The sequence below is a fragment of the Vidua macroura genome, chromosome 23 (assembly GCF_024509145.1).
Source record: "Vidua macroura isolate BioBank_ID:100142 chromosome 23, ASM2450914v1, whole genome shotgun sequence".
Taxonomy (NCBI): domain Eukaryota; kingdom Metazoa; phylum Chordata; class Aves; order Passeriformes; family Viduidae; genus Vidua; species Vidua macroura.
In genome coordinates this window covers 2,350,277-2,367,478 of record NC_071593.1, presented here as the reverse complement: position 1 = coordinate 2,367,478, position 17,202 = coordinate 2,350,277, and the positions used below count along the sequence as shown (strand labels likewise).

At 53.5% G+C, this 17,202-nt stretch overlaps 1 protein-coding gene across 2 annotated transcripts in view; it reads right to left on the bottom strand.

Annotated features, from left to right (window-relative positions):
* The window catches only part of FBXO42 (F-box protein 42), a 45,219-nt gene extending 30,624 nt beyond the window's left edge, over window positions 1–14,595 (bottom strand). Inside the window, exon 1 of one of the 2 annotated variants that reach the window (XM_053997553.1) lies at window positions 14,485–14,595. The gene's annotated coding sequence lies outside the window, so the exon portion shown is untranslated. Of the gene's footprint in view, window positions 1–10,600; window positions 10,742–14,484 lie in introns of those variants that run through there. The other variant, XM_053997554.1, reaches the window with a different exon arrangement.
* Between the last annotated feature and the right edge of the window lie 2,607 nt (window positions 14,596–17,202).

Below are 17,202 nucleotides of genomic sequence, written 5' to 3'. Positions count from 1 at the left end.
CAAGCCAGGAAGCAAACTAGCTCCTCAAGAGGGAAGACAAGACAGCTTTTCCCTAACATCCTCCAATATAAGAATATTATAATTATTTTTTCCAAACCCTAACCCAGAAAATACAGCTGGAAGGATTTGAAGTTATTGATGTCATTGTTTAACATGGATTACTTAGCAGGATAAATATCCTGATTCAGAAACATCCTGATATAGAAACATCCTGATAAAGAAATATCCTGATACAGAAATACCCTGGTAACAAACCCCATGTTAAACCATCAACTTGGGTCATTGACCTGATTTATAAATGAGGTTCATTTCTCAGGAATAACTTGAGCTGCTGTTACTAATCCAGGGTTTTCTCATGCCGTGGGAATGGCAGGTGGTGGAGACACGGAGTGGGAAAGCTTTCCATGGCAACCAATTCATGCCCAGGAAAATGACAGGCGACAGCACCAGTCCCCACTGCTGTCAGGTTCCCTGATGAAGCAGCTTTGGAAAATCCACAGGGCTGTCAATCTGTGGGAGGAACCACGGCAGAAGCCAGCACATTTCCCGTGTCAGAAATCCCTGCTGGAGTCACTGTTGTGGCAGGGGAGGCTGGAACCCAAACACTGTGACACGGGCACTGCTGCTGCTGCCACGAACCCGCCTCACGCAGCCCAGCAGGCACGAACTCCCAGGGACTGAGGGAAGGGAAAAGCGGAGTTGAGCTAAAAAATAATGAAATAATGGAAGGTTGGGCCTTTTCCAAGCAAAGGCATCCATGGCTGGGTAGTGCCTCTGCTGGTTTCCATCCTGACACAGCATGGAGCCAGCGCTGCTGGTGCTCCTGCTCAGGATGGGGCTGTGCTCCAGACTGGGATGGGGCCGTGCTCCAGTCTGGGATGGAGCTGTGCTCCAGTCTGGGATGGGGCCGTGCTCCAGTCTGGGATGGGGCTGTGCTCCAGTCTGGGATGGGGCCGTGCTCCAGTCTGGGATGGGGCCGTGCTCCTGCTCAGGATGGGGCTGTGCTCCTGCTCAGGATGGGGCTGTGCTCCTGCTCAGGATGGGGCTGTGCTCCTGCTCAGGATGGGGCCGTGCTCCTGCTCAGGATGGGGCTGTGCTCCTGCTCAGGATGGGGCCGTGCTCCTGCTCAGGATGGGGCTGTGCTCCTGCTCAGGATGGGGCCGTGCTCCTGCTCAGGATACAGAAGGGCAGGAGGGTCTGTCCCTCCCTTCCTCCCAGCCTGGGATCATGGAGCAGCTCCCCAGGAGGCAGAGGTTTCCATCCCCACCCTGAGGCCCTGCCAGAATCCCAAGCAGGAGGGTTTTTGCCTCTGGCCTGGGGACAGCAGGACCCTGCAGATGGTGATGGGCTGGGGAGTTGTCAAGACCTTGTGTGATCCCAACTACTTTTATTTGTCCTTTATTTGTGCTCTAAATAATATCCAAATCCTGCTGGAGAGAGTCATGGGAAGTGCAGGAATGCACACCCACTAGAAAGAGGTGTTTTCCAGCTAGTAAATCCCAATTTGGATCCTCTGGAGCAGGCTCAGGAATAACCCAACATGTCAGGCTGATCCCAGGCACAAAACAACAAAAATCATCTTTAAGGCCAATTTTAAAACAGCGGGAGGAGCCTCAAATAACATATCTGAGGATGGAGAAGCTCCACTGAGTTTTGTCTGCTCTTCTCAAGCCACTTGATAATATTATAAATATTCCAAAGCATCTCCTTTGGTAAATTCTTGTTTCCTAAACGTTTGAGCATAAGGAATAACCATCCTCAGAGTTTTCACACCCACGCCGTGTTCTTTTTCGGAAGGAAAACAAGGCCAGCAATAAACTCAGCTCCCAAAAGGTAGCTCACTGTCAAAATAAACCTCCAAGCTTGACCTGCCACGGATGTGGATTCTGTTTGGAAAGGCAGAGCTGGGAATAACCACCCCTGGAATGCAAAGCAAAGCCCTGTCGCAAAACCCTGCTCCAATACAGAAAAAGGAAAAAGAACCCAGGCAGCTGGCAAGAAAGAGCTAAAGCATCCCAGCAGCTCCTGCTGCCAGTTATTCAGCAGATCCATGAGGGAAAATCCCACACCTCCACACCTAGGGTTTTACTAGTTATTCCAGGAGCAGAACTGAATGTTCCTGCATTTTGGGGTGATGCAAGAGGTGCTTTCTCTCTCATCCTGCCTCTCCAGGTGCTCTCTGCTTGCACCATCCTTGGCTCCACTTTGTACCTGGGCTAAAATGAATCTCTGAGCACTCAAAAAGCTGCAACCAAGAGATTTAAGCGGTTTTATCTCATCCTAAAGTAACTGCAATCCAATTAACTCCGGGATTGGACTGAGCCCTGAAAACACCAACACATCCCCCAAACATTCCATGATATTCTGCACCCCAGAGCCCTGTTGGTCCCAGAGAAATGCCTGTATATCCCAGCACTAGGAAGGTTTTGGGGCCTTCAGGAATGAGCCTGGAGCTGCAGCAAGGAGGAATGGCAGCTGCTCCAGCAGCCTGACAGGAAGCGCTGGAAGGGCAGCGGGAGCGGAGCTCTGCCGGCGCCGATGGAATCTGCCTGCCCTTTCCTAAAAGCTGTGTCTCTGCCAGCTGGCAAAACATTTCATAATCCTTTTCCTCCTTTCAGAGCACTTCAATTTTCCCTCTCTCCCCTCCTGAAATTAGTTAAGAACCTGCTATTTATTCCTAAAGTAATTATCTGGAACTAACAGATGAGGAATATTAAATGCAGGCAAAAATAACCCCACTGGGTTGAAGCACTGCTCAAAACCTGCTCCTGCAAATCCCTTCTTGGTCCAAGGAGCTTTTCCTACCTGCAGGCCCCTCTCCTGATCAGAGGGGTGTGAGTGGCACTGGTGATTCCCTCCCGAGCTGCCTCCTCTTCTCCACAACTTCCAGCTGCTTCAGGAAAGTGCTTGAACCTGCAGGGTTTTTAACCTGCCTTTTCCCTCCCTCTTTTTATGGATTTTATGGAAAAAAGCCTCCAAGGGCAAGCTGTTGAATGGCAATGAGAGGCTGAGCACCAGTCCTGAGTCAGAGCACTGCACACACAGGGAATGCTCCTTTCCACAGGCCACAAGGAATGCTCTCTCCAAACAGCAGCGGAGGAGCCGCGGTGCTGCTCCCGCCGGGAACAAAACATTCCAGGTGTGTGAGAGGACCCAGCCCGGCTTGCCCAGGGCTTGGGCTGCCAGGAGAGAGGGATTTCATTGCACCTGGCAACCAGGAGCCCTGGTGGTAATGTAGGGGTGGAGGGCAGCAACTGTCTCCAACCTGCTCCAGACTCTTCCTCATACTTTGGAATGGCTTCTTCTGCATGCCAGCGTCTCCAGGGGGGCACTCTGGGGACAGCCACACCTCTGGCTGATTCTCTGCCCCAGTTCAAATAAAAACCCTCTTCCATCAGACAGAAACGGTTCGTTTTTCCTTTTAAAAAATCTTATCTCTATGGGAAGGATTTTCAGTGTTTTCATGTTTGTCTCTCCAGCTGTGCCATCAAGGACTTCACCTGCAGCTTTCTCTGCTCCTGGTTTTGCCCTGAAACAAGCACTGAGACCTCTTCTGGGGTGAAAAGAGGAAAATTCAGCACTATTTCCGAGGAGAAGCGTGATATTTTATAAAAGCAGCAACACAGGGAATGAAAGGTCCGTGGGAACCGCGGGACTCAGGACTGGGATAAACACCATTAAATAAAACAACATTCCCAGTCCTCCCTAACCTGCAGCAGCTGCAACCGATCCTTTTGGAAATCAACTGCTGGGCAAGCTCAACAATGGGGGAAAAAAGCAGATTTTAGTCCAAAAAAAAAAAGAAAATACAGCCTCTGGGAAGCTATGGGATGAGCAATATCCTGTCTGTGCAGAGTAAGACCTCGGGAATATCAGCACCACGGACGCTCCTTATCCCTGCAAAACAGGCAGTTCCAAGGGTTCTTCAAATAACACACAAAATTGTTTTTCTTTCATACAAGTCATCCAGGAAAAGAAAGGCTTCCTAAACTCCATCTGCAAGGTTGAAAATTCCACCATTTCTCTGTCAACACAACCTCCCTGTGATGGTTTTGCCTGTTAGAACAGTGGGCTTTGGGAAAAAATTCCATATTACATCATTTTTACTGCTGCCCATTGTCCTGGAACAGCACCACTGCAGCTGAATTTTGGTTGATATTTCTGTTATAAAAAGGTACCAAGATCTCAGAAATTCCTCCCAGCCCAGTGATGAGCTGACCCTTTGCTATTCCAGATTCCTGCTTGTTTTTTCCCGAGGCTTCAGTTAAAAAAATAAGCAACAGTGTGACATTACACAGCAGGATTTATTGCACAAACAGCACAGCAACCTACAAATAAATCCTGCTGAATCTGTTTTCCCTCAAAATGAATGCACTGAAAACCAGAATGAAAATGTGGGGGGTTATCCTGGATTTATTGGTGGAATACAAATCAGGGAGCTGCTGTCTGAGGGACTTTTTGGTGTGGAGTCCACAAGAAAAGGGGAAGCAGCAGAGTTTAATGACACCACACTTGAGGTGTATGTAGGGAAACCCTCATTACTATTATTATTATTATTATTATTATTATTATTATTATTATTATTATTATTACTATAAAACCTCATCAATAGTTCCAAAGCTTAAAAAAAAAAAACAACTTAATAAATATGAAGTAATATGCAGGAAATTTAAAATGGAACCATGAGGTAAACACTTCAACTGACCCAAAATCCAGCCCGGTTTTGCTCACACGAAAAACAAGTCTTAAAAAGACAATTCCTGTGAGTTCTGTATTTCCCTTTCCACACCAAGAAAGACAATCCCTAAATATCCCTGCAGAAAGTAATGAAAAAAGCCAAAATCTCCACCATCCACCAAACCCTCCACTTGTTATGGATGTATGGATTTGGAGAATTTCCATGGTTTTGGACAATATTATTACCCTTAAAAGAGTTGGATTTGTTTCAAACCTGCCAAAATCTGCCTTGCCAAGCCCTGGCAGCACAAGAGGAGCTGCTCGGGTGCAATAATCGGCTGCTCCCTTTTCCAGTGCTCCCGAAATCTCCTGAATTTTGTAGGAAATGAGGAGGATTTTGGGCTCACACACTCCCTCTGCCGGCCCCCGCCAAGCCCTGAATTCCAGTTATCCTCACCTCAGCTTTTCCCAGCAAACAAATCCTGCTCCATTTGCAAACTGAACTCCCTGTGAGTCCTAAAACCCAGAATAACCCCTAGCCAAGCAAAGAGAAGCCTTTGGGCCTGGAAAATTGAGTTTTTTCCAAGGAAAAGGGCAGCTACTCCTCCTGGTGCAACATCCGCTGTAGGAGGATGAACTTCACAGGATAAAAACATTTCTCCAAACCTGCTCAGGATGATTTATTGGCAAGAATTCCCGATTGGGAACACTGGGAGATCCTGGGAATTGCTGTCACCAGGAGAGCACAGGAGCTCCTGGACAAGCTCTTGGAAAGCTGTGGAGAATTGCCTGGAGGACAGCCTGTGAGAATGTCACAGCATTCTGAGTCCTACGACACCTGAAACCTCCCAAAGTCACCAAAATTGGTTCATCTGCACAAACGGAGGGAACTTATAATGGAACCACAAGGAAAACACGGCTACTGACGCAAATCCAGCCCACTTCTGCTCAGCTGAAAAAGCAGCCTGAAAACACATCTCCTGCAAGTTCTGGATTTCCATCCAGCCCAATGCCCAGTTCCAACTGCCCAAGCAGAATAACCAAATGAAAAATGTGGACATATCTTAGGAAAGGGCTTGTTAACAAAACACCCAAAGATACTGAATGCCTTCATTCCGGATTTTCTGACAGGCTGTGCTAGGGGCTTGTGGGATTACTTTGTTAAAGTCCATTCTCTGCAGAGCACACTGGAGGATGCCCAGGGCATCTCCCAGTGCCATTCCCAGGGACGCCACGGTCCCCACGTGTCCTGCAGCCCACGGGCAGCTGGGGAGCAGGAAAATGGCATTTCCTACCCTGCTCTGCTCGGTATGGCAGCATCGGGCCTCTTTCTCCTCTGCCTCTGGGATTTGGGGCTCTCTTGCCTTTGCTGAGGATGCTCCCAGTCCCTTTCCAGTCTTATGGAACTTGAGGGAACTGAGGATCGTGGAATCATGGGATGGTTTGAGTTGGCAGGGACCTTAAAGCACATCTCATTCCATGGTAGGGACAACTTCCACTATCCCAGGCTGCTCCAAACCCCAGTGTCCAGCCTGGCCTTGGGCACTGCCAGGGATCCAGGGGCAGCCACAGCTGCTCTGAGTAACCTGTGCCAGGGCCTGCCCACCTCACAGGGAAGGATTTATCCCAGTATCCCACCTGAACCCACTGGATCCTGGAGCAGGATTCTTGAGACCTTCCTGCCCCTGTTGAATCAGGCAGAAGGGGGCAGCAGGATCAGGAATCAGTGAGAGGGAAAGCAAAGGTTCTAAGCCTTGCTTCCAGAAATCCATCGAGGGCTGGACAGAGGACTCCCTTCAGAAACCACCAGCACTTCCAGAGGCTGGGAACAACCAGGATTCACACCTCAGTGCAGTGCTGTCCACAGAACCCAGGCAATCTCGGGTGGGAGAACCAGGATTCCGGTGTCCAACACTGTTGCAAACTCAGGTTGGACGTTTTCGCAGTGGGAACAAAGGATGGAGTTTCAGGAAAATGAAGTCCAGCACAGCCAGGTCAAAGTCAGGGTTTTCCTGCTGTGGGTGCTCATGCTCCAACCTCTAGTTCTCCATCATGATGTGGTCTTTGGCACTCACACATCCATCACAGAATCATGGAATTGGTAAGGCTGGGAAAACCCTACACAATCGCCGAGTCCACTGCTCCCCCAGCACTGCCATGTCCCCACTAAACCATGTCCCCAGGTGCCACATCCTGGGACCAGCCAGGGGCCATCCGCCTCTTGCCCACCTGGGCACACCTGGCTCATGTCCAGCTCTGGGCAGTGACAAATGAGAAGTTTGGGGGTGGTAACAATTTTATTCTTGCAATAAATAAAGTTATTCTTCAGCCCAGATTCACCAGCTACACCTTTCCTCTCCCAAAACACACAAGTCATGGAAAGCCCCCAGACCTTGCACCCAAACCAAAGATGAGCTCAAGGCTACTTTCAAGCCATAAAAAGAGAAAGACATACTGGAAAAAACCCATTTTATTGCATCCTGGCTGGCCAAGGTTTGATTGGAATCGATGCCCAGGGCTTTCAGACACACTGCTGACTTGGCAGCACTGATGCAATGTCTTTGTTAGCAAGCAGGACACCAGGACATCCACCACCACCACCTCCACATGGACATTACCAGGGATGAGCACCCCAAACTGCCCTCCCCTCCTGATCTGAACTCCTGGGACACAGCATGTGTCAGACACACCCACACAGCGCTTTTGGGATGCACACTGTCTGTGTCTCACACCAAACCTGTCTGTGCTCCCCCTCCACACCCAGCCCTGCCATTCCCGAGGTGAGGCCTTTGATGGAAGCTCCCAAGCAGGGATTAACCATCCCCAGCAGGGCCCAGGAGCAGGAGGTTTAAAGGCAGATCTGTTTGCTAAACACAGCAAAACAATATGGAAGGTATTTTCCCTCTCTCAGGTGGAACAAAGGAGTTTCCATCACAGAGAGACACCTGGTCTGGCCACAGAGACACAACCTGAAATGCCTCAAACATTCCAGCCTTCCACATTCCACAGTTAACCCCATTTTGCAGGTAAAGGAACAAAAGCCACAAGAAGCTGGAGTTAACAGCAGCACTAGGATTCAGGGAGCAGAGGTTTGCAGCTCCCTGTCCTCAGCTGCTGCCTCTCCAGAGTTCAGAGGGATGTGCAGACAGCTGGAAACAGAAATGACCTGACAAGAAACACGGGAAGGTTCTTTTTACCAGAGCCTGGGGTGCCAGGACAAGGGGGATTGGCTTCCCACTGAGGGACAGGAGGTTCAGATGGGATATGGGGAAGAAATCCTTCCCTGTGAGGGTGGGCAGGCCCTGGCACAGGGTGCCCAGAGCAGCTGTGGCTGCCCCTGGATCCCTGGCAGTGTCCAGGGCCAGGCTGGACAGGGCTTGGAGCCACCGGGGACAGTGGAAAGTGTCCCTGCCCATGGCAGGGGTGGCACTGCGTGGGCTTTAAGGTCCCTCCCAACCCAAACCATTCCATGATTCTTTGCTGCCCTAATCAAAACCTCAAAAGGTGATGGGAAATGTTATATTCCTGAAAAGCAAACAGTGTGTCCTTGACCCCCATGGAGGTGCTGGAGTGTGTGGAGTCCAAAGGTGCTGGAATTCATGGCTGGGCTTTTTTCGCAGAAAATGTGAATTAGGGAGGGCAGACACCCACCAGCCTCTGCAACTTTCAGACTGTGGAGCTCGCACTGTGCTGTGCAATGAGGATGGAGAGGAGAATCTACAAGCACAAAGGTCCATGGTGATGTTGGTGTGGGCAAAGGGCAGTGTCAGAGGCTGGGAAAGAGGGAATCATAGCCTTCACCATGTGACTGACCTTGTGGCATCCCAACTCCTTGCTCAGAACCCCAGGGAGCTGGCATGAACTTGGTGCTTTGCAGGCAGACAGCATCCCTGGGATTCCCTGTCAGTGGAGCTGGGAGCTGCTCTCCTGGAGCTCCACTCCTGCTAAACACACTGCACAGAACCAGGGAATGTCCTGAGCTGGAAGGGACCCACAAGGATTAGAGTCCAACCCCTGGCCCTGCACAGACACCCAACAATCCCAGCCTGTCCAAAGGCTCCTGGAGCTCTGGCAGCCTCGGGGCTGGGACCATTCCCTGAGGAGCCTGGGCAGTGAAAGCACCCTCTGGGGAAGAACCTTTCCTGATCTCCAGCCCAAACCCCCCTGGCCCAGCTCCAGCCCTTCCCTGGGTCCTGTCCCTACTCACAGGCAGAGATCAGAGCTGCCTCTCCACATTTCTCCTCCAAAACCAGCACCTCAGTGGGGGGAAATCTCAAGCAGTTCCCAGCAAACAGCAGGCAATGAGCAACAGAGGATTGCCTGAAATCTTTGAGGGAGTAAAGCAGATGGGAAGGGACAGATGTGAGGTGCAGACCAGCCCTGGGTGGTGGCAGTGCAACCCTGTTATTACAGAACTGGAAAGATTGCTCTGCATGCCCTTGGAGCCCAGGCTTGAAAGGAGGGAGAAATGGGACTAAATCCACAGGGAATCTGGGCACAGAGAGGTGTGAGGGGCTGGGAATAGCACCCACAAATCACCAGGCAAACCCCAACTACAACTCAGCCAGGACCAGAAAATACAACCCAGGGATTCCATTTGGAACAGATTTCATGAGTCTGACCCACCCAGTGGGCTGGAGGAGGATTTGCTGCAGTTTCCACTGATTTGAGCAGAATAAATAAGAGCATTTGTTCTTGTTTTGTACAGGATTTTCTTATTCCTCAGCTAATAGGAAAGGCAAAGCATGGAGAAGTAGAAGCACTGGATATTGGGGATGAGGAAAGCAGGAGCTATCCTGCCATCCTTTGTGCCATGCCTCAAGCCTGGGTGCTTAGGGAGACTTAAATATCAAATACTAAGAAAGACACAACAAAAAAGCGCAATCAAATCCATATTATGTTCACCAGCAAACAAAAATTCAGGGAAATTGTGCAAGTTTCAAGTTCATCTGTACCATTCAATGACAAAATGAGCTCCCCAGTATGCTCCTTTGTTACCATCCTGTCACCACAACAATCACCATTAACCGGCACCATTCCGAGCAGAACAGGGCAAATCCCTGCTCATCACACATTACGGAACCCTGGGATCTCAAAGCATCCAGGAGTCCTGCTCAGAGCAGGCTACAGCATCCCCTGTGCCCAGCGAGTCTGTGTCTGCAGAAACCCAAAAGTCTGGGAGCTTTCAGGAATTCCCAGCAGCTGCTGGGACTGGGAAAGGAAACGCCCGGCCCAAAACCAGCCCTGGGAAGAGCAGCACGGATTAAAGGTGGCTGCTCAGAGGAACTGAATGCAGGAATTCCACAGTGATGCTGCTTCAGAGGGAGCTGCACCTGGTTCTCTCCTTCCAGGTGTTTTGGGCAGCTGGCAAAAGGCTCTGGTGTGCATCCAGCAGCAGGGACAAGAAAAGCCAGAGATTCCCACGGCCAGCCCCTTCCCTGGAAGCTCAGCGTGAGAATAACGGCACCCAAAGGGTTCATGAGTCTCTTTTAAAGCACAAATAAATCACACTGCAGGCTCTCCAGAGTGATAAAAACCCAGCTGGAATGATTAATCTGTGTCCCAGATTCCCTGATGTGAGAAGTTTGGGGATGGACAGTTCTTCCTGCAGCCACCCCGACTTCACAGCGAGATTCTGACATTTCTGAGCTGCTTTTCATCCAGAAAACCCCAAATCACTCCTCAAACCAGAGATCTTTTTACCCAGAAAACCCCAAATCACTCCTCAAACCAGAGATGAACTTCTGCTGACTGAAACCTAATGGGAGTCAAAATCATGGAATGGTTTGGGTTAGAAAGGACCTTAAAGCTCATCCCATTCCCTGCCATGCACAGGGACACCTTCTAGACTTACTCCAAGCCCCATCCAACCTGGCCTGGAAAGAGAAGCTCCAAATAAATAAAAGCAGCTCTGCCAACTTACCTTAAACCTCCAAAACCCCCAATTATGATAAAACTGGCACAGGTACAAGACAAAATGAGGCAGGGAAATGCTTCCAAAGGAATCTGGAACCCAGGGAGAGATGCAGTGCATCAGAATTGCCAATTGCTGGTGCCTGAACTGCATCCACGTTTCCCATGGGGGGAAAAAGAGGATCCTCAGTCACGGATGTTGCAGTGGGAGTTCAGCAAGCAAAGATAAATATTTAAAGATTGCCATAGAAATGGGGGAGAGAACGCAGTCCAGAGCAGCTCCTGAAACAGCAAATTCCTGACGGGAAGAGCCCTAATTCCTGCAGGTTGCTCGACATGAGCCACGGTTTTCACGTGGATGTGTCACCCCTGCTCTGCTTTGATCCAGCAACACAGGCGAGTTCAAAAGGAATTCTGACCTGGATTTCCCAATTCCATCACAAGCTGTGCTGGCTGCTCCTGGCAGCACAGCCTGGATGCTGCTGGGGACAGCCCGGGGAGACGCCAGCAGAACCACTCGGCAGGAAATGTGCTCTGGAGGGAGCCCCTACCTGGAGAAACACCCCTGGAGCACACCAGCACTTCCCAGAGGCCTCTTCCCAGCTCTAACACCTTCCTTAAGCCCTCACAGCCATCTCCAGGTGATGCTGCCTTTCCCATGTCAAAGCCCAAAGCCTACCCACCTCCAGCCTTAGGAAAATCCTGACTGGATGTTTTCCAACAAAGCCTGCCCTGTCGGAAGACACAGGGAAAAATCACTTCCCTTGGAGGCGCAGCTCTGTTTACACAGAGAGTGGGAAGCCTTTTCCAGCAGCCCTCGCTCACATCCTGTGGAAGTGGCTGGGATGGAAGCGGGCTGTGTCTAAACTCAGTGCCTCCTGGAAGCCCTGGGAACACAACTCCATGGATCTGGGAATGCACAGCCAGATCATCCCCAAGCTGGGAATGCACAGCCACACCATCCCTGTGCTGAGAATGCACAGCCACACCATCCCCAAGCTGGGAATGCACAGCCACACCATCCCCAAGCTGGGAATGCACAGCCACACCATCCCTAAGCTGGGAATGCACAGCCAGATCATCCCCAAGCTGGGAATGCACAGGCACACCATCCCCAAGCTGGGAATGCACAGCCACACCATCCCCAAGCTGGGAATGCACAGCCACACCATCCCCAAGCTCCCACTCCAAACCTGTCACTCCTGGCAGATGTGCAGACTGCTGCATGCACTGCATTTCCTGGGATGAAGAGCACATCCCAACACCTCTGCAGAGGTGCCCGACGCAGTGGCTGCAATCCCCAAATCACAGGTCACCCACGTTCAGCAGTGGGAATAAACCAACCCCACCTTCATTCCAAGCCCAGGCAGGGCAGGAACACGTGTCCTGCAGGCGAGCTCCCCTCAGGGGCTGCTCCCGCAGCCAAACGCAGGGAGAAACAGAGTCCCAGGAATAAAGGCTGGAGGAAACTCCAATTAAAATTGAAAATCATACACACTGCCTGTAAAAGGCCACGAGAGAAAATGATAAAACTGTCCGGAGCCTTTCTGAGTCCCAGAACTTCACCTGCCACCCTGGAAAAGCAATGCTGCCAGGGTGGAGTCACCTGTCAGGGAACACTCTGGGGAGCACAGCAGGAAAAACACACACAAACATCCCTGCCACGCCAAAACAACCACGGGATGTGGCTCTACCGCCGCCCGAGCACGGAGACACAGAACTCCTGCAGAACAGCATGGAGCCCAACACCATGGGACAACACGTGTGCAAGGCAGGCACAACCCTGCCCTGCAAAAAGTGTCCAGGCTGGACGGGGCTTGGAGGGACCTGGGATAGGGGAAAGTGCCCCTGCCCGTGGCAGGGATGGTTTGCAAAGCCCTTCCAACCCAAACCCTTCTGGATTCTATGAAACAGCTGGAATTCTGCCCAAGAATTGGCTCTTTTCTCTCCCACTTGTGACACCAAGGAAATACCAAGCCCAGGAGGACATAACCTGAGGGAAAAATCCCAGTTTTCATCCCTTCTCTGGCATCAGCATAAGGAAAAGGAAGGAGAGATGGTGGTGGGAACACCCAGGGCTGTGGGAATGAGGAAACCTCCCACTCTGGCACTTGCTCTCCAGAAAGGCCAAGCCTCGGCTGCGGGGCTATGTCGCGATATAAAGCACTTTGTCAGGACACCGTGGCACCGCCCCCGAGCCGCGGCTTCCCTGGGAGGCTCCGCTCCTGGAGGACAGGTGGGGAAAGGCCCCTTTCCATCCAGGGCGTGGATTGAGGTCAGCAGCTCCTCCACGGGAATTTACCGCAATTCCCGACCCTTCCAGCCACGGGGGAAGAGTTCCAGCTGCTGACCCGAGCCGGCTCCCAGGGATGATTAAAGCCAGCCGAGCACAAACGACATTCCCGGCGATCCCGGGGTTATCTCCCATTCCCGACTCCCCTTTGTTCCTGCTCCGAGCATTCCCTGGAGTTCGGGTCATTAACAGCGAGACACCCCGGCCCTGCTCCCGCTCCTCCTGAGTGATGCCCGGCCCCAGTGACCGGGAAAGGCGACTGGAAAAGCCGAGAGGCTGGGGAGGATGAGATAATGCAACGCTCCTGCCGAGCCCTGCAGCGCTGCTCAGCCCAGCCCAGCCCCGCCGCGACAAGAACACCACCCCAAATCAATCCCAAAGCCCCGAGCGGACACCGGCAGCGCAGACAACGGGGAGCGACACCCCAAAGCCGCCGGGGGTGCCGGGCTGGGCACCTCGGCTGCTCCCACACCGCGATCCCGTCCCGGAACCGGGGCACGGACACACAACCGGCCCGCGGAGCGAGGGGAGAGGCGGCTTCACGCCGAGAGCGAGCGGGGACCGAGCCTCACCTTTGTTTTCACACGAACCCAACGCGAGCCGAGGTTTGGGGGGCACCCCCCACCCACGTCTGCCCCGCAAAGAGGCGCTAACCCCCCCCAAAAGCCGTATTTTCCCCAAAAAAAGCCATATTCCCCCCTCTCCAAGCCGTTTCCTCCCCGAAGAGCCATGCTCTCCCCTAAAAGACGTGTTTTCCCCCCCAAAAAAAACATTTCCCTCCACCGCCGGCACTGCCAGCCTGTGCTTTGGCACTGCCCCATGCCAGCACTGAATTTTGGGGTAACGGGGCTTTTAGGGGGAAAATGGAGCTTTTCTTTTTCTTTTCTTTTTTTTTTTTGGCAGGGGGGGCGGATATGGCTTTTTTGGGGGAAAGGATGGCGTTTGGGGGGCAAACCTGGCTTTTAGAGGGGAAACATGGCATTTGAGGGAAAACATGGCTTAAAGGGAGGAAAATAGAGGTCTTAGGAGAGAAACGTGGCTCTTTTGGGGGAAACACGAGGTTTTCTGGGGAATCATGACTTTTAGGGAAAACATACGGCTTTTCTGGGGAAACACGAGGTTTCTGGGGAAATGTCTTTTTTTGGGGGGAAACATGTATTTTAGGGAGAAAGCACAACATACTGGGGAAGAAGCATTGCTTTCGGCGGGGAAGCTTGGCTTTTTGGGAAGGAAACACGGCTTTCAGCGGGGAAATACGGCTTTTTTTAGAGGGCAACCCGGCTTTCAGGGGGCAGGCTTTGCTTTCTCCCCGCCCTGAGGGAGCCCCGGGGCCGCCTTCCCCTCGCACCCCGGAGCTGGGAAGGGGCTTCCCCATCCCAGAAGGGGCTACAGCCCCCCCATGGGCTCTGCCCTCCGCAGCGACCCCCAAAACGCTGTGAGGGACCGGCACAGGGGCTGGCACAGGGGCTCTCCCCACCCTCCACCCTCAAATGTGGTCCCCTCCACACCAGGCCTGTCCCGCCCCGAGGGGCCCGTCCCGCCGCCCCGCTCCCCGGGGAAGGGCCTCGCCCGGGGAAGGCGCACCGCGGGGCCGCTCTCACCTGCCGCCGGGCCGGGCCGAGCCGGGCCGGGCCCTCAGGGCTGCGGGCGGCGGGGCCGCTGCGTCGCCCCGGTGACGGCTCCGACCGGCGCCGCCATCTTCCCTCCCCGCCCTCCCGCCGCTGCCCCGGCCGCGCCGGCCGCGCACTGCGCAGGCGCGGCACCGCCCCCTGCACCACGTGACGATGGGGCGGGCATGGGGTGGTGTTATGGTGGCGCCATGATGGGAAGGTCAAGGCTTCTCTTCGCGGCGGAGCGCGGGGGCCGCCATGTTTGGATGGGCCCGCCGCCATGTTGGGACGGTCCTAGCGCCATGTTGGACGAGGCGGGCGGGCGAGGCAGCCATGTTGGGGAGGTCGGCGCTGAGGCGGAGGTGCCAGGGCGGGTCCCGTTCCTTGTCGCGCTCCCTCCCGGTGTCCCACCCTCACCCACAGCCCCGGGAGGCGCAGCTGGGCCACGGGGACCCGCTCTGCCCAGGGGCGCTCCTCAGCGCCTGCTGCAGCCCCGCCATGTCCCTGCCTACCCCTCAGAGACGTGGAGCGTCTGAGGGCTCAGCAGGGAGGCGGGAGGTGACCTGTGCCCGCCGGGCTGTGGCGCCCCTCTTCCCACGGAGGTGAGGGAGGGAGGGAATGGAGCCCACTCCCTGCGGGCACAGCCCTGTGCGGGGCTGTGTTTTGGCATCACATCCCGCTGGCGGGTTGTGTGGGGACATTATTCTCCAGGGAAAAGGTGATCAGTGCCACCCTGTCTGTCCCACAGAGCCGCATCCCGCATGGAGGAGCCTGCTCGGCATCCCGGCCCCGCGCCCTGCCCTGGGCGTGCTCCAGGAGCCGCGTGGGGAGCCGGGATCCACGGCGAGGAGCCGAGGGATGTCCCTGGAGCTCTGTGCAGGGCTGGGATCACCCTGGAGGAGCGTGGGATGTCCCTGGAGCTCTGTGCAGGGCTGGGATCACCCTGGAGGAGCGTGGGATGTCCCTGGAGCTCTGTGCAGGGCTGGGATCACCCTGGAGGAGCGTGGGATGTCCCTGGAGCTCTGTGCAGGGCTGGGATCACCCTGGAGGAGCGTGGGATGTCCCTGGAGCTCTGTGCAGGGCTGGGATAACCCGGGAGGAGCTGTGGGATGTCCCAGGTGCTCTCTGTGCAGGGCTGGGATAACCCGGGAGGAGCCGAGGGATGTCCCAGGGGCTCTGTAGAGGGTTGGGATAACCCGGGAGGAGCCATGGAATGTCCCAGGAGCTCTGTAGAGGGTTGGGATAACCCGGGAGGAGCCGAGGGATGTCCCTGGAGCTCTGTGCAGGGCTGGGATAACCCAGGAGGAGCTGTGGGATGTCCCAGGTGCTCTCTGTGCAGGGCTGGGATAACCCAGGAGGAGCTGTGGGATGTCCCAGGAGCTCTGTGCAGGGCTGGGATAACCTGGGCACACACGTGGGGTTTGTCCCCCCCCAGGTGAGCCCCCTTGGGGTGTGACACAGCCATCAATGCCTCATTCCCAACGGATCCCGCTTGGTTTTTTGCGCTGCTCGGCGCCAGACATGGCTGGGAAGGGGATTTTTTACAGCAGGATGGAAGGAAACGTCCCAGGGAGCGCCGCTGGAACACTGGAAGGGATCGAGCCAACCACGCCAGGCTCTGGCTGCTGGAAAACTCAGTTCCTGTTGCTTCTGGGAAAGCCCCAGAGGATGGGCAGGAGCAGCCCCAGGCTGCTGCAGCTTCTCCTGGTGGGCAGCATTCCCAAGGAGGGGAAACGCCGAGTGCCGCCCCGCTGAGCTGCCAAAGGAGCTCAAATCCAAGGATTTAATGCCCGTGGAGCACTGCAGAACCCCCAACCCCCTCCAGCAGTTCCACCTTGGATAAACAGCCCCCCAAAAATCCACCTGCGGGGTGTCCGGAGGTTCCCTGCCCAAATTTTGGGCTTGGCAGAGGAGCGGGAGACTCAGGGTCAGGGCAGAGCACAGGGATCAGGATTTGTTTTAGCTGGAGGATTATTGGGATATTTTTAGGAGTCCAGTCGCCATCTGCCGGCAAACTCTGGCTCTTGGGCGGGAAGCTGGGGAAAAGCTCCGGATTTAAGGGCAGGTTCTCACACAAAAATCGTGGGGTTTTTAGGATGCTGAAGGGGCAGTTAATCTTTGAGCGAGGAAAAGGAAAAGCAAATCCCACCCCAAAAACCTTTGTGTGGCTCGGAGCTCAAAGGACAGCATTGGAGTGGTGAATATCTTGGATAGAGATGAGAAAGGTTTAGAGAAATGATGGGGACTTGGGGAATTTTGGATGTTTCTGAAGGCTGGAGCTGAGCCTTGCGCTCCATAAGAGCAGCTTTGGGCTTAAATGAAGAGGCACAAATTGGATGGAAGGGACACACGGACACCTGGATGTCTGCAGGAGGGACCAGAGGCTGGATTGGTGGCTGAAATAGCCTAAATTTGGGGAGAGATTTGTCCAATAACCCAAAATTAGGGGAAAACGCCTCAAAATTAAGAGAAAACACCCTAAAACTAAGAGGAGAGACACAAAAAATTAAGGGAAACCAAAACTATAGAAAAACAAACAAAAAAAAGGGCCCCAAAATTAAGAGAAAGCACACCAAAATCAAGGAAAAACACCTAAAAATTAAAGGAAAACTCCTCAAAATTGTGGGAAAACACACCAAAATTAAGGGAAAATATCTCAAAGGGAAAGCACGCCCAAACGAAGGGAAAACACCTCAAAATTTAAGGAAA